The sequence below is a fragment of the Triticum urartu genome, chromosome 2A, assembly GCF_056163025.1.
Source record: "Triticum urartu cultivar PI428250 chromosome 2A, HENAU_Tu73, whole genome shotgun sequence".
NCBI classification, from domain to species: domain Eukaryota; kingdom Viridiplantae; phylum Streptophyta; class Magnoliopsida; order Poales; family Poaceae; genus Triticum; species Triticum urartu.
Window position 1 is genome coordinate 432,289,077 of NC_141874.1, and position 23,985 is coordinate 432,313,061.

A 23,985-nucleotide genomic window follows, 5' to 3' on the forward strand; every position below is an offset into this window, starting at 1 on the left:
GTGAGGTGTACACGGATCACAAGAGTTTGAAGTATATTTTCACGCAAAAAGAGTTGAATATCAGGCAGAGAAGATGGTTGGAGCTCATCAAGGATTATGATATGAGATTACATTATCACCTCGGAAAGGCTAACGTAGTAGCTGACGTGTTGAGCCGTAAAAGCCATGTCAACACCTTAATGACGGGAGATTTACCAAGGGAGTTAACTGAAAATCTTCGTGAGCTATGTTTGGAGATAGTTCCGAGAGGATATGTAGCAACATTGGAGATTCAGTCTACCTTGATGGATAAGATCAGAGAAGCTCAAAGGACTGACAAGGAGATTGCCTCTATTAAGGAGAAAATGAGCAAAGGAATGAAGGAAATATGCCCTAGAGGCAATAATAAAGTTATTATTTATTTCCAAACCATAGACATGAGTTGTCATTTGATTGTTTATTATTCATGATAAATGTTTATTATTCATGATAGAATTGTATTAACCAGAAACATAATACATGTGTGAATACATAGACAAACAGAGTGTCACCAGTATGCCTCTACCTCACTAGCCTGTTGATCAAAGATGGTTATGTTTCCTAACCATAGACATGAGTTGTCATTTTATTAATGGGATGACATCATTAGGAGAATGATGTGATTGACTTGACCCATTCCGTTAGCTTAGCACTTGATCGTTTAGTTTGTTGCTATTGCTTTCTTCATGACTTATACATGTTCCTATGACTATGAGATTATGCAACTCCCGTTTACCGGAGGAACACTTTGTGTGCTACCAAACGTCACAACGTAACTGGGTGATTATAAAGGTGCTCTACAGGTGTCTCCGAAGGTACTTGTTGGGTTGGCGTATTTCGAGATTAGGATTTGTCACTCCGATTGTCGGAGAGGTATCTCTGGGCCCTCTCGATAATGCACATCACCTAAGCATTGCAACTAATGAGTTAGTTGCGAGATGATGTATTATAGAACGAGTAAAGAGACTTGCCGGTAACGAGATTGAACTAGGTATTGAGATACCGACGATCGAATCTCGGGCAAATAACATACCGATGACAAAGGGAACAACGTATGTTGTTATGCGGTCTGACCGATAAAGATCTTCGTAGAATATGTAGGAGCCAATATGAGCATCCAGGTTCCGCTATTGGTTATTGACCGGAGATGTGTCTCGGTCATGTCTACATAGTTCTCGAACCCGTAGGGTCCGCACGCTTAACGCTACGATGATAGTTATATTATGAGTTTATATGTTTTAATGTACCGAAGGAGTTCGGAGTCCCGGATGAGACCGGGGACATGACGAGGAGTCTCAAAATGGTCGAGACGTAAAGATCGATATATTGGACGACTATATTCGGACATCGGAAAGGTTCCGAGTGATTCGGGTATTTTTCGGAGTATCGAAGAGTTACGGGAATTCGTCGGGGAGTATATGAGCCTTATTGGGCTTTAGGGGAAAGAGAGAGGAGAGGTTGGGCGCCCCCCAAGGCCTAGTCCAAATTGGATTAGGGGGAGGGGCTGCGCCCCCTCCTTCCTTCTCTTCTCCCTTCCCTTGCCTTGACTCCTACTCCTACTAGTTGGAAGGGGGGAATCCTACTCCCGGTAGGAGTAGGACTCCTCCAGGGCGTGCCATAGGGGCCGGCCCTCTCCCCCCTCCTCCACTCCTTTATATACGTGGCCAGGGGGCACCCCATAGACATAACAATTGATCCTTTGGATCTCTTAGCCGTGTGCGGTGCCCCCTTCCACCATAATCCACCTCGATCATATCGTAGCAGTGCTTAGGCGAAGCCCTGCGACGGTAGGACATCGTCATCGTCACCATGTCGTCGTGCTGACGGAACTCTCCCGTGAAGCTCTACTGTATTGGAGTTCGCGGGACGTCATCGAGCTGAACGTGTGTTGAACTCGGAGGTGCCGTGCGTTCGGTACTTGGATCGGTCAGATCGTGAAGACGTACGACTATATCAACCGCGTTGTGCTAACGCTTCCGCTTTCGGTCTACGAGGGTACGTAGACAACACTCTCCCCTCTCGTTGCTATGCATCACCATGATCTTGCGTGTGCGTAGGATTTTTTTTTGAAATTACTACATTCCCTAACAGTGGCATCTGAGCCTAGGTTTTATGCGTAGATGTCATATGCACGAGTAGAACATAAGTGAGTTGTGGGCGATATAAGTCATACTGCTTACCAGCATGTCATACTTTGGTTCAGCGGTATTGTTGGATGAAGCGGCCCAGACCGACATTACGCGTACACTTACGCGAGACTGGTTTTACCGCCGTGTTATGCACACAGGTGACTAGCAGGTGTCAGTTTCTCCAACTTTAGTTGAACCGAGTGTGGCTACGCCCGGTCCTTGCGAAGGTTAAAATAGCACCAACTTGACAAACTATCGTTGTGGTTTTGATGCGTAGGTAAGAACGGTTCTTGCTCAGCCCGTAGCAGCCACGTAAAACTTGCAACAACAAAGTAGAGGACATCTAACTTGTTTTTGCAGGGCATGTTGTGATGTGATATGGTCAAGACATGATACTAAATTTTATTGTATGAGATGATCATGTTTTGTAACCGAGTTATCGGCAACTGGCAGGAGCTATATGGTTGTCGCTTTATTGTATGCAATGCAATCACGCTGTAATGCTTTACTTTATCACTAGGCGGTAGCGATTGTCGTGGAAGCATAAGATTGGCGAGATGACAACGATGCTACGATGGAGATCAAGGTGTCGCGCCGGTGATGATGGTGATCATGACAGTACTTCAGAGATGGAGATCACAAGTTCAAGATGATAATGGCCATATCATATCACTTATATTGATTGCATGTGATGTTTATCGTTTATGCATCTTATCTTGCTTTGATTGACGGTAGCATTATAAGATGATCCCTCACTAAATTATCAAAGTATAAGTGTTCTCCCTGAGTATGTACCGTTGCGAAAGTTCTTCGTGCTGAGATACCACGTGATGATCGGGTGTGATAGGCTCTACGTTCAAATACAACGGGTGCAAAACAGTTGCACACGCGGAATACTCAGGTTAAACTTGACGAGCCTAGCATATAAAAGATATGGCCTCGGAACACGGAGACCGAAAGGTCGAGCGTGAATCATATAGTAGATATGATCAACATAGTGATGTTCACTATTGAAACTACTCCATCTCACGTGATGATCGGACATGGTTTAGTTGATTTGGATCACGTGATCACTTAGAGGATTGGAGGGATATCTATCTAAGTGGGAGTTCTGAAGTAATATGATTAATTGAAATTTAATTTATCACGAACTTAGTCCTGGTAGTATTAGCATATCTATGTTGTAGATCAATAGCTCGCGTTTAGCTCCCCTGTTTTGTTTTTGATATGTTCCTAGAGAAAACTAAGTTGAAAGATGTTAGTAGCAATGATGCGGATTGGATCCGTGATCTGAGGTTTATCCTCATTGTTGCACAGAAGAATTATGTCTTTGATGCACCGCTCGGTGACAAACCTATTGCAGGAGCAGATACAGATGTTATGAACATTTGGCTAGCTCAATATGATGACTACTTGATAGTTTAGTGCACCATGCTTAAACGGCTTAGAATCGGGACTTCAAAGACGTTTTGAACGTCATGGACCATAATATGAGATGTTCCAGGAGTTGAAGTTAATATTTCAAGCAAATACCCGAGTTGAGAGATATGAAGTCTCCAACAAGTTCTATAGCTAAAAGATGGAGGAGAATAGCTCAAGCAATGAGCATGTCCTCAGATTGTCTGGGTACTACAATCGCTTGAATCAAGTGGGAGTTAATCTTCCAGATAAAATAGTGATTGACAGAATTCTCTAGTCACCATCACCAAGTTAGTAGAACTTTGTGATGAATTATGATATGCAAGGGATAACGGAAATGATTCCCAAGCTCTTCGTAATGCTGAAATCGACGAAGGTAGAAATCAAGAAAAATATCAAGTGTTGATGGTAGACAAGACCACTAGTTTCAAGAAAAGGGCAAAGGGAAGAAGGGGAACTTCAAGAAGAACGACAAGCAAGTTGCTGCTCAAGTGAAGAAGCCCAAGTCTGGACCTAAGCCTGAGACTAAGTGCTTAACTGCAAAAGGACTGGTCACTAGAAGCGGAACTACCCCAAGTATTTGACGGATAAGAAGGATGGCAAAGTGAACAAAGGTATATTTGATATACAGATTATTGATGTGTATTTTACTAGTGTTCGTAGCAACCCCTCGGTATTTGATACTAGTTCAGTTGCTAAGAGTAGTAACTCGAAACGGGAGTTGCAGAATGAACAGAGACTAGTTAAGGGTGAAGTGACGATGTGTGTTGGAAGTGGTTCCAAGATTGATATGATCATCATCGCACACTCCCCATACTTTCGGGATTAGTATTGAACCTAAATAAGTGTTATTTGGTGTTTGCGTTGAGCATGAATATGATTTGATCATGTTTATTGCAATACGATTATTCATTTAAGTAAGAGAATAAATTGTTGTTCTGTTTACATGAATAAAACCTTATATGGTTACACACCCAATGAAAATGGTTCGTTGGATCTCGATCGTATCACTGATACACATATTCATAATATTGAAACCAAAAGATGCAAAGTTAATAATAATAGTGCAACTTATTTGTGGCACTGCCGTTTAGGTCATATTGGTGTAAAGCGCATGAAGAAAATCCATGCTGATGGGTTTTTGGAATCACTTGATTATGAATCAGTTGATGCTTGCGAACCGTGCCTCATGGGCAAGATGACTAAGACTCCGTTCTCCGGAACAATGGAGCAAGCAACTGACTTATTGGAAATAATACATACTGATGTATGCAGTCCGATGAATGTTAAGGCTCACGGCAAGTATCGTTATTTTCTGACCTTCACAGATGATTTGAGCAGATATGGGTATATCTACTTAATGAAACACAAGTCTGAAACATTTGAAAAGTTCAAAGAATTTCAGAGTGAAGTGGAGAATCATCGTAACAAGAAAATAAAAGTTTCTACGATATGATCGCAGAGGTAAAATATTTGAGTTTAGAGTTTGGCCTTCAGTTAAAACAATGTGAAATAGTTTCACTACTCACGCCACCTGGAACACCACAGTGTAATGGTGTGTCCGAACGTCGTAACCGTGCTTGATTAGATATGGTGCGATCTATGACGTCTCTTACTGATTTACCGCTATCGTTTTGGGGTTATGCATTAGAGACAGCTACATTCACGTTAAATAGGGCACCATCTAAATCCGTTGAGACGACACCGTATGAACTATGGTTTGGCAAGAAACCTAAGCTGTCGTTTCTTAAAATTTGAGGTTGCAATGCTTATGCGAAAAAGTTTCAACCTGATAAGCTCAAACCCAAATCGGAGAAGTGCGTCTTCATAGGATACCCAAAAGAAAATGTTGGGTACACCTTCTATCACAGATCCGAAGGCAAGTTATTCATTGCTGAGAATGGATCCTTTCTAGAGAAGGAGTTTCTCTCAAAAGAATTGAGTGGGAGGAAAGTAGAACTTGATGAGGTAACTTTACCTGCTCCCTTATTGGAAAGTAGTTCATCACAGAAATATGTTCCTGTGACTACTACACCAATTAGTGAGGAAGCTAATGATGATGATCATGTAACTTCAGATCAAGTTGCTACCGAACATCGTAGATAAACCAGAGTGAGATCCGCACCAGAGTGGTACAGTAATCCTGTTCTGGAGGTCATGTTACTTAACCATGACGAGCCTACGAACTATGAGGAAGCGATGATGAGACCAGATTCCACAAAATGGTTTAAGGCCATGAAATCTGAGATGGGATCCATGTATAAGAACAAAGTATGGACTTTGATTGACTTGCCCGTTGATTGGTGAGCCATTGAGATTAAATGGATCTTCAAGAGGAAGACAGACGCTGATAGTAGTGTTACTATCTACAAAGCTAGAATTGTCGCAAAAGGTTTTCGACAAGTTCAAGGTGTTGACTACGATGAGAGTTTCTCACTCGTATCTATGCTTAAGTCTGTCCGAGTCATGTTAGCAATTGCCGCATTTTATGAAATCTGGCAAATGGATAAACAAAACTGCATTCCTTAATGGATTTATTAAAGAAGAGTTGTATATGATGCAACCAGAAGGTTTTGTCAATCCTAAAGGTACTAACAAAATATGCAAGCTCCAGCGATCCATCTATGGACTGGTGCAAGCATCTCGGAGTTGGAATATACGCTTTGATAAGTTGATCAAAGCATATAGTTTTATACAGACTTGCGGTGAAGCCTGTATTTACAAGAAAGTGAGTGGGAGCACTACAACATTTCTGATAAGTATATGTGAATGACATATTGTTGATCGAAGATAATGTAGAATTATTCTGCAAAGCATAAAGGAATGTTTGAAAGGAGTTTTTCAAAGAAAGACCTCGATGAAGCTGCTTACATATTAAGCATCAAGATCTATAGAGATAGATCAAGATGCTTGATAAGTTTTTTCAATGAGTACATACCTTGAAAAGATTTTGAAGTAGTTCAAAATGGAACAGTCAAAGAAGGAGTTCTTGCATGTGTTACAAGGTGTGAAGTTGAGTAAGACTCAAAACCCGACCACGGCAAAAGATAGAGAGAGAATGAAAGTCATTCCCTATGCCTCAGCCATAGGTTCTATAAAATATGCCATGCTGTGTACCAGATCTATTGTATACCCTATACTGTTTTTGGCAAGGCAGTACAATAGTGATCTAGGAGTAGATCACTGGACAGCAGTCAAAAATATCCTTAGTGGAATAAGGATATGTTTCTCGATTATGGAGGTGACAAAAGGTTCGTCGTAAAGGGTTACATCGATGCAAGTTTTGACACTGATCCAGATGACTCAAAGTCTCAATCTGGATACATATTTAAAGTGGGAGCAATTAGGTAGAGTAGCTCCATACAGAGCATTGTTGACATAGAAATTTGCAAAATACATGCGGATCTAAATGTAGCAAACCCATTGACTAAACTTCCCTGACAAGCAAAACATGATCACACCTTAGTACTCTTTGGGTATTAATGACATAGCGATGTGAACTAGATTATTGACTCTAGTAAACCCTTTGGGTGTTGGTCACATGACGATGTGAACTATGGGTGTTAATCACATGGTGATGTGAACTATTGATGTTAAATCACATGGCGATGTGAACTAGATTATTGACTCTAGTGCAAGTGGGAGACTGAAGGAAATATGCCCTAGAGGCAATAATAAAGTTATTATTTATTTCCTTATATCATGATAAATGTTTATTATTCATGCTAGAATTGTATTAACCGGAAACATAATACATGTGTGAATACATAGACAAACAGAGTGTCATTAGTATGCCTCTACTTGACTAGATCGTTGATCAAAGATGGTTATGTTTCCTAACCATAGACATGAGTTGTCATTTGATTAACGGGATGACATAATTTGGAGAATGATGTGATTGACTTGACCCATTCCGTTAGCTTAGCACTTGATTGTTTAGTTTGTTGCTATTGCTTTCTTCATGACTTATACATGTTCCTATGACTATGAGATTATGCAACTCCCGTTTATCGGAGGAACACTTTGTGTGCTACCAAACGTCACAACGTAACTGGGTGATTATAAAGGTGCTCTGCAGGTGTCTCTGAAGGTACTTGTTGGGTTGGCATATTTCGAGATTAGGATTTGTCACTCCGATTGTCAGATAGGTATCTCTGGGCCCTCTCGGTAATGCACATCACCTAAGCCTTGCAAGCATTGCAACTAATAAGTTAGTTGCGAGATGATGTATTACATAACGAGTAAAAGAGACTTGCCGGTAACGATATTGAACTAGGTATTGAGATACCGACGATCGAATCTCGGGCAAGTAACATACCGATGATAAAGGGAACAACGTATGTTGTTATGCGGTCTGACCAATAAAGATCTTCGTAGAATATGTAGGAGCCAATATGAGCATCCAGGTTCCGCTATTGGTTATTGATCGGAGACGTGTCTCGGTCATGTCTACATAGTTCTCGAACCCGTAGGGTCCACACGCTTAACGCTACGATGACAGTTATATTATGAGTTTATATGTTTTGATGTACCTAAGGAGTTCGGAGTCCCGGATGAGATCGGGGACATGACGAGGAGTCTTGAAATGGTCGAGACGTAAAGATCGATATATTGGACGACTATATTCGGACATTGGAAAGGTTCCGAGTGATTCGGGTACTTTTCGGAGTACCGGAGAGTTACGGGAATTCGCCGGGGAGTATATGGGCCTTATTGGGCTTTAGGGGAAAGAGAGAGGAGAGGTTGGGCGCCCCAAGGCCTAGTCCAAATTGGACTAGGGGGAGGGGCTGCGCCCCCTCCTTCCTTCTCTTCTCCCTTCCCTTGCCTTGACTCCTACTCCTACTACTTGGAAGGGGGGAATTCTACTCCCGGTGGGAGTAGGACTCCTCCAGGGCGCGCCATAGGGGCTGGCCCTCTCCCCCCCTCCACTCCTTTATATACGCGGCCAGGGGGCACCCCATAGACACAACAATTGATCCCTTGGATCTCTTAGCCGTGTGCGGTGCCCCCTTCCACCATAATCCACCTTGATCATATCGTAGCAGTGCTTAGGCGAAGCCCTGCGACGGTAGAACATCGTCATCGTCACCATGTCGTCGTGCTGACGGAACTCTCCCGTGAAGCTCTACTGGATTGGAGTTCGCGGGACGTCATCGAGCTGAACGTGTGCTGAACTCGGAGGTGCTGTGCGTTCGGTACTTGGATCGGTCGGATCGTGAAGACGTACGACTACATCAACCACGTTGTGCTAACGCTTCCGCTTTCGGCCTACGAGGGTACGTAGACAACACTCTCCCCTCTCGTTGCTATGCATCACTATGATCTTGCGTGTGCGTATGATTTTTTTTGAAATTACTACGTTCCCCAACAAGGAAAAGCTAAGTGATTTCGTGAGGATGAGCACAATACCCTATGGTTTGAAGACCGTGTTTATGTGCCTAATGATTCGGAGATTAGGAAGTTAATTCTGCAAGAGGCACATGATTCACCATATTCGATTCACCCAGGAAATACCAAGATGTATTTGGATTTGAAGGATACTTTCTGGTGTACCGGAATGAAGAAGGATATTGCGGAGTATGTAGCAGTTTCTGATGTATGTCAGAGAGTAAAGATAGAGCATCAGAAGCCAGCAGGATTGCTACAGCCATTGCCGATACCCGAATGGAAGTGGGATAAGTTAGGCATGGATTTTATTATGGGTTTACCCAGAACTCGTTCAGGCTATGACTCAATATGGGTTGTAGTCGATCGTTTGGCAAACATAGCTCATTTTATTCCAGTGAAGACTACTTATACCAGTGCAAAGTTGGCAAAGATATACATGGCCAGAATCGTATGTCTGCATAGAGTTCCAAGGAGCATTGTATCAGATAGAGGAACCCAATTCACCTCAAAGTTCTGGAATTAGTTGCATGAAACTTTGGGTACCAGACTAGAGTTTAGTGCAGCTTTCCATCCACAGACAGATGGACAGACCGAGCGAGTCAATCAGATTTTGGAGGATATGTTAAGAGCTTGTGCGCTAGATTACGGATCTAGTTGGGACGAGAATTTGCCATATGCCGAGTTCTCTTATAACAATAGTTATCAATCCAGTTTGAAGATGGCCCCTTTCGAAGCCTTGTACGGAAGGAGGTGCAGGACCCCATTGTCTTGGGATGAAGTTGGAGACCGTCAGTTGTTTGGACCGGATCTGATTAAGGAGTCTGAACAGAAGGTGAAATTGATTCGCGATAGGCTCAAGGTAACCCAGTCCAGGCAGAAGAGCTACACAGATTCAAAACGCAAGGAGACAATTTACGAAGTCGGAGACCGAGTTTATCTTTGAGGAGTTAAGCGCTTTGGAGTTAAGGGAAAGTTAGCGCCATGTTTTGTAGGCCCATACAAAGTTTTGGAACATATGGGAGAAGTAGCCTACAAGTTGGAATTGCCCGAAGGATTGTCAAGAGTTCACGACGTGTTCCACGTTTCCTAGTTGAAGAAGTGCCACGCAGAGATGGCTGACATACCGCTGAGAGATACAGTGCCGCTGGAACCAATACAGTTGGACCGTGATTTGACCTATGAGGAGAAACCAGTCAAGATTCTAGAGTATGCCAGTCGAGTCACCCGCAGCAAGGTTATTAGGTTTTGCAAAGTTCAGTGGAGCCACCACACGGAGGATGAAGCCACCTGGGAACGAGAGGAAGAATTGCTGAAGGACCACCCTCACCTATTTTCTAGCCAACCCGAATCTCGAGGGCGAGATTCATCTTAAGGGGGGTAGGTTTGTAACATCCCAAATTTTCAATTTGGAATGTTATACATTAGATCATCATTGCATATCATATTTTATTGCTTTTGGTGGATCCTAGAAATTCTACGCAACTCAAGGACCCTCGAAGAGAGTTGGGGATTTCGTTTTTTTTCATATTTGAGTTTTTCTCAAATTTTGAAAATAGGATCATTTGATTTGATTTATTTTATCTTCAATTATTTCTATTATCAAAATATGAGAGAGGGAATAAAATGACTTTCCCAAAAGTAAAGAAATATTGAGGATTTAATAAAAAAATCAAATAAGGTTTTATTTTGGTTTTATTTGCTATTTTATTTGAATTTAGGAAAAATTGCACGTTTTCAAAAATTGCATTTAGAGCCAAAAAAATGTTCATCCTATTCTAAATATTTTATTTAGACGGAGAAAATTTCTTTTGGCATTTTATTTATTTACTTTTCTAGAATTTTTTTAGGCACAACGAAATTGTTTTAAAAAAACCGCGCCCGACTAGGCCAAGGGCCCAGCCGAGCCAAGCCGGCCCAAGCCGCCGCCGCCTTCGCCGCTCGTGCAGCCGTCGGACTCGGGAGTCCGATCCCGACCGCCGCTGCCCGTCGCCCCCTTCCCCAAGCCATGGCCGCCCCCCTTTATAACCCCACCGGAGCCCCCCTGGAGCCCCGAGCTGCCGCTGCCGCCACCCCACGCCGCCCCGCGCCGCCGCAAGCCGCCGCCGCCCCGCCGCCTCGCGCCTGCCGCCGCCCCGCGCCGCCAGGAGCCGCCGCCTCGCCCCCTCGCGCCACCCGCCGCCCCGCCGGAGCGTCGCTGTCGAGGTAGCCGCCGGCCGGTTTTTGAGAAAAACCCGTTTCGTTTTTTTGAAAGCCCTAGCTTTTATTATTTTAAATAGATCGGTTTTTCTCCGGTTTATTTGTTTAGCGAGCGCCCGCTTGTCCGTTCGTTTTAACGAACGTGTTTTTCGTTTAGTTCCTATTAATGAACGTTCGTTCGTTAACCTGTTCGTCATTTTTCTTTTTCTCGGATTAAATCCACGATTTTCCGATCGCGATCTCTCATCCGATGTTCGTTTTAGTTTAACTTTTCGCTCGTTTATCGGAATCAGGCGATTCAAGCGCCTGGAGTTTCGTCTCAAAACCCTCTTTCCGTTAACCAACTGAAACAAGTTTTTGCCACTGTAAAAATTGCCCTAGGTCCAGAATAGTAAATGAAGCTTGTTTCTTTTGCCATTTGTCTTTCATTGCTTCGTTCGTTTTGATTCTTTTTGCCAACCGGAGTTCTTAAGTTGAACTTTTTGGTTAGATCTCTTACTCGTGTTTTACCTGTGCATTAGTTGAGTACTTATTGTGTGCTTGTTTGTTTGCGATAGAGTACCTGGAGTGCGCCGCTTGCTACTTCGAATCGCTAGGTTTCCCAGATCATCGCAAGGTAAGTAACACTTTGATCATATCTCCTACTACCCAGTTTTATTGCATTAGATCAATCCTCACACATTGCATGATTAGGATCTAATTAAATTGTGGGTTTGGGGAGTAGTTGAGGTAGAACCTATTACCTGTTTATTATCAAACCTTTGGGAGTTACTCTACGTTTGCTTATTATTGCTATGCTATGCTAGTAGACGTGGATTGGGTGAGTGTATCCATGACAGATGTGAGATTGTTAATTAATGGTTTATTTAAGGTGGCAACCTAAACACACATCTGGGTGGATTGAGGCACCCGGGTATTCCAGCGATTGCCTGTTTTCTTTTGGACCGCCACCCAGGCTCAATGGGATCATGAGATTATTCATGCTAGAAACTTCCGTGTGCAGCCACAAGCTACTATGGGCTCTAGCATAGTTGACTAAGTCGTGCGAACTCTTACAGTGGTAGACTAGCAGATGTAGGGGATGTAGGTTGGTACGGTCTACCCGTTCGTAAGGTGCTAGCGCTTCTGAAAGATTATGTCTCGGTCATCCGTTTCTCAAACACCTTGTAGTGCGAGAAATCCAACGGAGGAGATCGGGTCTTGTGGGGAAAAGTGCACAAACCTCTGCAGAATGTATAAACTAATCATGGTTAGCCGTGTCCCCGGTTATGGACATCTTGAGTATCTAGTACCTGGATTATCATGTGAATCTCATCATGTTACTCTAATTAATTTTGTTGGGTTTTAATGATGTTGCTTAATTGGGATTGAGAATGCTGTCAACCATTCTCAATGTTTAACAACTACCATGATAGTTAAATAAAATTTATTCCTTTGTAGTAGGGAAAAATTGGCTTTACGCAAAACTGTAACCATAGAGCTTTCCACCAGCCATATATGCATATAGAATAGTCATATTCTTTTATTACTCTCTATGTGTTACATTGGCAACATATTCCATGTGCTGACCCATTTCGGGCTGCAACGTTAATGTTGCAGACTTTTCAGATGACGATTAAGGTGCCTTAGGTCATGGTTCTATACTCAGTGATGCCGTTGGAGTTGATGGACTCACTTATCTTCCAAGCCTTCCGCTGTTATCGTTATTAGATGGCCTTAAGCCATATTTATTGTAATAAGTTCTCTTTTGAGACACTCGATGTAATAAGTGTGTGATTGCTACTCTGTTATAAATCCTTCAAGTACTGTGTGGTGTCAGCATTACTGATCCAGGGATGACACCTGAGCACAGAGATTGGACCGTTTGAGGTCTGGTCGCTACAGTATCAAATGGACTCCAAATGGCACAAAACTTGACAGGCGGTCTACCAGTGGTGTACCAAGGCCGCTTGGAAAATCTCGGTCCATTCCGAGAATGTTTAACACCCGCACAGGAAAAGAGGCAAATGGGGACGCTGGAGGACGTAGGAGTGCCGGATTGCAAAACGGACAACGGGGAAAATGCTCGGATGCATGAGACGAACACGTATGCGAATGCGATGCACATGATGACATGAACAAAATGCAAAACAAAGACAAAACCCAACCACGAGGGAATATCATAACTTAGAGTCGAAAATGGCAAGAGTTGGAATAGAAATATGGGAAGTTACATACGGGGCGTTACAACTAGGCTCGTCAAGTTTAACCCGAGTATTCCGCGTGTGCAAAACTGGCTTGCACCCGTTGTATGTGAACGTAGAGCTTATCACACCCGATCATCACATGGTGTCTCGGCACGATGAACTGTCGCAACGGTGCATACTTAGGGAGAACACTTATACCTTGAAATTTAGTGAGAGATCATCTTATAATGCTACCGTCGAACTAAGAAAAATAAGATACATAAACAGTAAACATCACATGCAATCAAAATATGTGACATGATATGGCCATCATCATCTTGTGCCTTTGATCTCCATCTCCCAAACACCATCATGATCTCTATCGTCACCGGCATGACACCATGATCTCCATCATCTTGATCTCTATCAACGTGTCATCACATGGTCATCTCACCAACTATTGCTTTTGCAACTATTGCTATCGCATAGCGATAAAGTAAAGCAATTATATGGCGCTTGCATCTTATGCAATAAAGAGACAACCATAAGGCTCCTGCCAGTTGCCGATAACTTTAACAAAATATGATTATCTCATACAACAATTTATATCACATCACGTCTTGACCATATCACATCACAACATGCCCTGCAAAAACAAGTTAGACTTCCTCTACTTTGTTGTTGCAAGTTTTACGTGGCTGCTACGGGCTGAGCAAGAACCGTTCTTACCTACGCATCAAAAACCACAACGCGGTATAGTGATTGCTTTTTGATCTTCAGAAAGAACCCTATTCATTGAATCCGATTCAACTAAAGTTGGAGAAATTGACACCCACTAGCCACCTGTGTGCGAAGCACGTCGGTAGAACCAGTCTCGCGTAAGCGTACGAGTAATGTCGGTCTGAGCCACTTCATCCAACAATACCGCTGAATCAAGAATCAAATAGTGATGGCAAGCAATATGTATATACCCACGCCCACAACTCCTTTGTGTTCTACTCATGCATATAACATCTACACATAGACCTGGCTTGGATGCCACTATTGGGGAACGCAGTAATTTCAAAAAAATTCCTACGCACACGCAAGATCATGGTGATGCATAGCACAGAGAGGGAAGAGTGTTGTCCACGTACCCTCGTAGACCGTAAGTGGAAGCGTTATGACAACACGGTTGATGTAGTCGTACGTCTTCACGATCGATCGATCCTAGCACCGAAGGTACGGCACCTCCATGATCTGCACACATTCGGCTCGGTGACATCCCACGAACTCACGATCCAGCAGAGTGTCGAGGGAGAGTTTCGTCAGCACGACAGTGTGATGACGGTGATGATGATGCTACCAGAACAGGGCTTCGCCTAAGCACCGCTACGATATGACTGAGGTGGATTATGGTGGAGGGGGGCACCGGACACGACTAAGAGATCAATGATCAACTTGTGTGTCTATGGGGTCCCCCTGGCCACATATATAAAGGATGGAGGGAGGAGGAGGCCGACCCTCATAGGGCGCGCCCAAAGTGTGGAGTCCTACTAGGACTCCCTAGTCCTAGTAGGATTCCACGTCCTTCATGGAATAGGAAAAAGGGAAGGGAGAAGGAGAAGGAAGGAAGGGGGCGCCCCCTTTCCCTAGTCCAATTCGGACCAGTCCATGGGGAAGGGGCGCGGCCATCCTTGAGGCCTTTCTCTCCTTTCCCGTATGGCCCATTAAGGCCCAATATGAATTCCCGTAACTCTCCAGTACTCCGAAAAATACCCGAATCACTCGGAACCTTTCCGATGTCCGAATATAGCCTTCCAATATATCGATCTTTACGCCTCGACCATTTCGAGACTCCTCGTCATGTCCCCGACCTCATCCGGGACTCCGAAAAAACTTCGGTCATCAAATCACATAACTCATAATACAAATCGTCACAGAACGTTAAGCATACGGACCCTACGGGTTCGAGAACTATGTAGACATGTGTAGGATCGAAAGTATGTCTAGAGGGGGGGGGGTGATTAGACTACTTGACCAAATAAAAATCTAGCCTTTTCCCAATTTTAAATCTTGGTAGATTTTAACAACTTAGCACAAGTCAAGTAATCAACATATACCTGCAATTCTAAGAGTATAGTAGCGGAATGTGAAACAATTGCATATGAAGGTAAATGGAGGACTTTGGAGGGAGCAAATGCAATGTAGACACAGAGATTTTTGGCCTGGTTCCGATAGGGGGTGCTACCGTACATCCACGCTGATGGAGACTTCAACCCACAAAGGGTAACGGTTGCGCGAGTCCACGGAGGGCTCCACCCATGAAGGGTCCATGAAGAAGCAACCTTGTCTATCCCACCATGGCCATCGCCCACGAAGGACTTGCCTCACTATGGTAGATCTTCACGAAGTAGGTGATCTCCTTGCCCGTACAAACTCCTTGGTTCAACTCCACAATCTTGACGGAGGCTCCCAAGTGACATCTAACCAATCTAGGAGACACCACTCTCCAAAAGGTAATAGATGGTGTGTTGATGATGAACTCCTTGCTCTTGTGTTTCAAATGATAGTCTCCCCAACACTCAGCTCTCTCTCATAGGATTGGATTTGGTGGAAAGAGGGTTTGAGTAGAAAGCAATTTGGGGAAGGCTAGAGATCAAGATTTATGTGGTTGGAATGGAATATCTTGACCTCAACACAAGTGTAGGTGGTTCTCTCTCAGAAAATGTATGCTGGAAGTGTAGGCATGTTCTGATGGCTCTCTCCATGAATGAAGAGCGGGTGGAGGGGTATATATAGCCTCCACACAAAATCTAACCGTTACACACAAATCACCGAACTCGGTGGGACCGAATCATGAAACTCGGTCAGACCGATTTAGTTCAAAATGTGAACGTTAGGATTTTTGGTGGGACCGACATGTCAACTCGGTGGGACCGATTCCATTAGGGTTAGAGCATAACGTAATCTCGGTGAAACCGATTACGCAAACTTGGTGGGACCAATTTTGGTAATAGGCAAATAAAGAGTTGGTCGGGCAAACTCGGTGGGACCGATTCGCTCATCTCGGTTAGACCGAAACGTTACGAAGGGGAAACAGAGAGTTTTCATTGCAATCATGGTGGGACCGATCGCTTGTCTCGGTTGGACCGAAACGTTACAAAGGGAAACCAAGAGGTTGCAATCCCATCTCTGTGAGACCAAGATCCCTATCGGTGAGACCGAAATGACTAGGGTTTGTGGCAGTGGCTATGTCAAGTGAACTTGGTGGCGCCGGGTAGGAAATTTCGATGGGGCCGAGTTTGACTTTTGGTTTGGGACATATGTGGATATGAGAAAGTAGTTGAGGGTTTTGGAGCATATCACTAAGCATTTTGAGCAAATAACTCATTAAGCAACACCTCATCCCCTTTTAATAGTATTGGCTTTTCCTATGGACTCAATGTGATCTTGGATCACTAAAAGGAAAATGTAGAGTCTTGAGCTTGAGCCAACATGTGTTCTTAGTATTTTGAGGGGTCCACTTTCTAATCCATGCCATGCCAAACATTGAGCTTTCCTGAAATATTTATCTTGAAATAGCATTAGCTCAATGGGCTATATGTTGTTAGGAATTACCAAAACCACCCAGGATAGTTGCACTTTCAATCTCCCCCTTTTTGGTAATTGATGACAACATATAGATCAAAGCTTCGACAAATGATTTTGAAAAACATCGTCGCTTTGAGAAGTATGTGATAAGCAAGAGCTCCCCCTAAATTTGTGCATTATTTAAAACTTTCTTTTGAATGCAAATGCACAATCGATTAGGATCATGGGTTACTCTTCCATGTCACATACATCTTGGTGGAGCGCTCAAAATGATAGAAATTAAAGGCATGCACTCATCACCAAGCAAGTGAATGATCATATATGCATATAAAGGATAGTATCATCTAAACAAGCATTAAGGTAGCAAATGATCAATCACATGATCACACAAGTATCTCACACAAGGACATAAAGTATCTCACACAATAAAAAGTTCAACCAAAGGCAAAGACACAAAACACTCTCTCGAAGCCTATGATCTATACATATTTCTCCCCCTTTGGCAACAAGTTACCAAAAAGTTCAAATATGCATAGTGCTATGCGTCTCTCAGGCTTGGTCTTCGGGAGGTGGTGTCTAGAGAACTCCAAGGACGAAGGCATCCGTTGATGTAGTTGGAGCTGGTGGAGTGGCTGCTAGAGGTGGCACTGGAGCTGTAGTTGCTGGTGCTGATGTTGTAGCTCTAGAATCTGTCACTGGCACAACAGCAAACCTCTGACTCCTTGGCACTCGCTGAAATGCATCTATGGTTGCCTTGCCTCTCTTCTCTTCTGCTTCCTCCCGAAGCTGCTCAATTGCTGTTGTCTTCAAATTCAGGATGCAGGGGTAGATGCTCCTTATCCAACAGGTATGTTCCTATGCCCATCTTGGAGTTGATGAGCTCCTGAATGTGTGGAGCATACCCACAACTTCTTTTCTGGTCAGCAGCAGTCCTCTTGATTGTCTCTACAATTAGACTCATGACCTTGAACTTCTGAGGGACATCAAAAAGCTGTAGCCGGTTGATAGAGTGCCCTCTGATCATCTTGTGATCTCCTGACCTGGGTAGCAGAGTGTGCCTTGGGATCCAGTTGATAGTAGGCAAACCAGACAATAAGAAATGTACAGATCCAAACTTGTGAGTCTCCAAAGCTTTATCTGGGATCTCCTTGTACATGTTAGCCATAGTGTTATGGTCCTTCTTCTTCTTGGCATACACATCCAAGTCATCTTCATGTTCTGCTGGGGCATTTATCAATTTTGCCCATTCTTCAACTGTGGATTGATACCTAGTACCTTCTGACATCCATATGATCTTCCCATCTGGGTAGAAGTGAGTAGTGGAGTAAAACTGCATGATCAGCTCAACATTCCATTTTGTGAGCTTCTGTCCAACAAACTCATCTACTCCACATGCTTTGAAGCTGTCATAAACTCCTAGGAAGTGATCTTCATTGTCCTGGATGAATTCCCAATCAACCCATCTCACACACAATGGGCTTCTTGTCAAGCAGAATAGTTTCATAAAAGTCTTGTTGTTCCTTTGTGTGAAACCTGTAGTCAACTGCAATCCTTCTCCTCACAACATAAGGATCAGACTTTCCCCACAATCTCAGTCCAACATCTTTTCTGACGTGCATGTCTTCAGCTATTGGATGAGTATCATTGTGGTCTAGAATCTTGGGCTTCAATTTTATCAAAATAAGGGACTCATCATCTTCTTCTTCTTCAGCTTCAGGCACTGGGGCCTTGTTCTTTTCTTCAGCAGGTATACTTCTGGTGTTCCTCTTGGGCTTAGGAGGCTTCTGAGCTTGAGCTTTGGGGGCAGCTTTGGGCTTTGATGTTGTAGCCCATGACTTTATAGCATCCCCCATAAGCTTTTGAGCTTTGGGTGCTGGAGCATCCTCTTCTTCTTCTTCTTCATCTTCAGAGGGATCTTTCATCATGGAGGGCTTGCCAATGACTTTGGTAATGGTCTTCTTGACTCTTTCCTTTCTCTTCTTTCCCTCTCCAGCTTCTTTGGGTTCAAGAGTGAACTCCATTGCTTCTTGAGTAGAGGCTCTGGCCTTAGACATAGGAATTCATTTTGCTGGAGCCTTCTTATTCATTCCTGGTGTAAGTGCATCTAGTGCCCCTTAGTGATTTTGGTGTATTGAAGACTTATAGGTTAAGGGACTAATGCGTTTGTGAGTATACACAGGTCTATAAGTCAATGAGGAGTTTGATATTTACAGAGAAAGTTGACCCCTAAAAATGAAGTTCTTCGACTGAAGACTTTGGATCTCTGAAGACTTTCTGAAGACTTTGAAAGTGAAGAAATTGGTGTGACCTTGAAGACTTGGTATTCATTCGAGGAACATGAAGCGTGAAGACTTTTGTTTTCGTAGTTTCATTTTCTCTTTCTTGAGTCATAGAAAACACTGTACTGTTAAAGGGGGTCGAGGAAATACTAAGGAAAAATTTCCATGTGATGCTCAACTCAAAATCCTACACCTACCAATCCCTTTGAGTGAAGCCATTGGAAATCTCATACAGTTCAGTCAATTTCTTCAGTGACAGAGACGAAGTTCTTCTGGTCTCTGAGGAATTTGTCCTGACTGAGGAGTTAGGAATTCGCCAGTGCGGATTACCTACATAGTGAGGAACATGATAGCCCTGAGGATTTTGCTACTCAAAATAATGACCGTTGCTGTGCTATGCGCCAGCTGTCCCAAAATATCTATCCACCTAACGGTCATATCATTGAAGGGCATTTATGTCTTATCATGTCGGGCTGCTCCCTAGGCTATAAATAGCCGCCCCCTACAACCACTAGCTGGTTGGCCGCTCCGAGAGAAACTGACACTTGTCATTTGAGAGCAACCCATCCTCCAAGGACTTTGAGCGAAAATCATCAAGTGAGGAAAAACCCAAAACCCAAACACCTACAAACCCCAAGTGATTGAGCATCACTGAAGAGATTGATCTTGCGTGGATCCGACGCTTGTTACCTTTGAACACCGTGCTTCTTCCAGACGGTTAGGCGTCATGGTCTAGAGCATCCAAGAGGAATTGTGGATCACCGAGTGACCGAGTTTGTGAAGGTTTGGAAGCCGCCTGAAGACTTACCACGAGTGATTGGACGAGGTCTGTGTGACCTTAGTTCAAGGAGAATACGGTGAGGACTGGGTGTCTTCGACTAAGTGTCCTTGACTGGGTGTCTGGGACTGTGTGTCCTTGAGTTTAAATACTCAGCCGCTCCAACCAGACGTACAACTGAGGCAGCAGTTGGAACTGATCTACCAAATCATTGTCTTCACCAAGCTCACTGGTTCTATTTCCTCAACTCTTTCATTTCCTCATAACTGTGTTGTATGTTTGTTCATATATGTGTTTGAAGACTTTAACTGAAGACTTTCTCAATTTCCTCAGTTCAATTTCTTCAGTCTGTTTGTCTTCATCCTGTGTTATCCTGTGATTACGCTTCCTGTACTCTGTGCCTGTCTTCATTTCATCATGATGACTATGCTTGTATTCTGTTGTGTTTACCTTTGAGTACTTATTCCGCTGCTAGTAGTTCTTCGCTAAGGAATTCCCTCACCAGAAAATTCCTCAGTGAAGAATTTCATAAAAATTGCCTATTCACCCCCCCTCTAGTCGATATAACGCACTTTCAATTGGTATCAGAGCAAGGTACTCCCTTGTTCTGTGTGATTTTGGTTTAACCACCTGGAGTTTTAGTTATGTCGACCGCAGGTATGAAAAAAGTGACATGCCCCATCTTTGACGGTCACGAGTATCCCAAGTGGAAGGCCATGATGAAGAAACGCCTCATGGCGATGAACAGCAAGCTGTGGACCGTCACTGGGATTGGTCTGACCGATCTGTGCAAGATGGTGGAAGCTGATGACATTCGCAAGTACACTCTTCTCAACCTCACGGCGAAGGATGTCATCTGCTCCAGTCTGTCACAAAATCAGTTCAGGAATATCATGCATCTCGATCATGCGAAGCTCGTCTGGGACCATCTCTCTGAGGTCTATGAAGGTCATCGAACCTGTCATGATCCTTGGTTTGACGACTTCAAGGAATCTCTCAAAGCGATGACATTCGAACTAGAATCATCATCTTTTGCATCATGCCTTATGGCAAAAGATGCTGAGGTAACTGAATGCTACCTATCCGAGCCTAGTGAGGATGATTCTGGTGATGAATTTGGACCCAGCTATGTCAAACTTGCTTCCCTTGCCACTAAACAACAAAGAGCTTTGGAAAAAGTTCACTACATGCTAAATAAGAGTGATGACATGTTGGGTGAAGAAATGGATCAGTCAAAAGCTTTGGCTGAAAGTCTTCAGAGACTTCATACTAAGTATGACACCCTTCAAGATCAACATAACACTCTTTTATCTGATCATGAGAAGCTTTCTTATGAATTTCTTCAAAGAAAGCAAGATCTTGAGAAGCTAAGAGTGAGTTATGAAGATCTTCAGAAGGAGCGCGATTCATTACTTGCTCAACAAATCAGCGCTTCTCAGGAAGAATTTGTTCCTCCATGCTTGAAGTGCATTGAACGTGAATCTGCTAATTCTTCACCTGAATGTTCAAATGCTGCTAATGTTTCAAATTCTTCACATACCTCTGCTATCACTAATTCCTCATCTGAGGACATTGCTAGTATCACTGATGATGCAGGGTTGAAGGAATTGTACACGACAGGCATGTACAAAAGCCTCAAAGGGCATCATGCTCTTTGTGATGTGCTTAAAAATCAGATCCTCAACAGGAACCCTAGGAAAGAGGGTATTGCCTTTGAGAGGAAACTCAATGCTGATGGTACATATTGGAAGCCTGAGCAGTACCCCAAAACTACATGGGTTGCTGCAAAGGGACCTCCAGTTGATCCATCTAACTTATCTGGGTTTGCATGTGAATCTCCTCATTCTGATGTTGAGTCATTTGACTCCAACTACAAACTATTCAAAAATCAGAATGGTGAAGTATTTGCTAGATATGTTGGCACTAACTGCAGGAACGGTTCCCCTATGAAGAAAATCTGGGTTCCCAAAAGATGCCTTGAAAATCTTCAGGTGAATGTCATCATGACGCCACCTGTGAAGAATAGGAACCCCAGATCAAATGCTTCATATGTACCAAATTCTTCATATGGATTCAAGTCCTCATACGGACCAAACTCCTCACATGGATCATATTCCTCATATGGATCAAAGTCCTCATATGAACATCATCGTGCTAACCCGTCTGTTTCGCAGGGAAGATCTAAGGATTATGGATATGTGCATTATTCTTCAAATCATTATGTCCATAAGTCCTCGAAGAATTTCTCTGCATACTCTTATGCTTACTCTAACCCCTCTTATGTGAAACGAAATGGACTGGCTTCTATGCCATCCTTCTCGTATGGAGCTCGCAGAGTGATGAACTCTTTGACACCCCTTCAGATGTGGGTGGTGAAGAAAAAGAACTAATCTCTTTTGCAGTGTCAGGTCTCCAGACGTATGTAATCGTCTGAAGAATTTGCTGGAGACCTGAGTATGCCTGATAGGACGCAGGCTAATCATGAAGAAATGAACTTTCATTTCTCATGTCCTCATATTGCTTTATCTGTTCTTTTGCTTGATGAAATTGATCTGATGAATTGATGTCATATTCTTCACTGATGAAGTATATGAGTTTGTAAGATGCACTAAGGATGATCAACCCAAAGCCATTGAGTGGGTCCTTGATAGTGGATGTACAAACCACATGACTGGTGACAAGAATCTATTGATGAATGCTCCATTATCTCCATCGCATCTGAAGCATATCATCTTTGCTGACAAAGGCAAAAGTCAGGTATTGGGTCTAGGTAAGGTTGCGATCACAAAGGATCGACACATGGACAAAGTCATGCTTGTTGAGTCCTTAGGATACAACCTTATGTTTGTCTCAATGCTTTGTGATCTTGATATGGTTGTTGTCTTTGGCAAGTACCGTTGTGTTGTGGTTATGGAAGCTGACAATTCCAAAGTCTTTGAAGGCTTTAGGAGAGGAGACCTGTATATTGTTGATTTCTCTACAGGACCACAACCAGCCGTGTGCTTACTTGCAAAAGCTTCAGAAGGCTGGATCTGGCATCGACGACTTGGTCATGCAGGCATGAGGAATTTGCACATGCTTGCGAAGAAGAAGCATGTCATTGGCATCGAGAATGTCAAATTCCTCAAGGATCACCTATGCGGAGCCTGTGAAGCTGGGAAGATGACGAAGGCCAAGCATCCAGCGAAGACTATCATGACCACCACTCACCCATTTGAATTGCTTCACATGGATCTCTTTGGTCCTAATCATTATTCTGCTATTTCAAATGAAGCATCTCAATATGGCTTTGTTATTGTTGATGATTATTCTCGCTACACATGGGTACACCTTGTTACTTACAAACATGAAGTGCAGGAAGTCTTCAAACAATTTTCCTCGAGGGCTTCAACCAACTTTGGTGTGAAGATCAAGCACATCAGAAGTGACAATGTCACTGAGTTCAAGAATTCTGGTCTCGATGACTATCTTGATGAACTTGGTATTACTCATGAGTTATCTGCTCCTTATACTCCTCAGCAGAACGGGGTCGTGGAGCGCAAGAATAGGACACTTGCTGAGATGGCTCGCACTATGCTTGATGAATACAAAACGCCTCGTCGTTTCTGGACTGAGGCAATTGATACTGCGTGCCACATCATCAACAGAGTATATCTTCACAAATTCTTCAAGAAAACTGCCTATGAACTCCTCACTGATAAGAAACCCAATGTAAGTTATTTCAAAGTCTTCCGTGCTAAATGTTGGATTAGAGATCCTCATCACAACTCAAAATTTGCACCAAAAGCACATGAAGGTTTTATGCTTGGTTACGGAAAGGACTCGCACACCTACAGAGTCTTCAACAACGTTCTTCACAAGGTTGTTGAAACTGTAGATGTGCGGTTCGACAAAACTAATGGCTCGCAAAGAGAGCACCTACCTACTGTGATAGATGAACCAGCACCTGAGGAAACTATCAAGTTCAAGGCTACTGAGGATGTCATTCCTACTGAAGAATCTGCTGAAGAATTCATTCCAGAACATGAAGAACGTCGAGC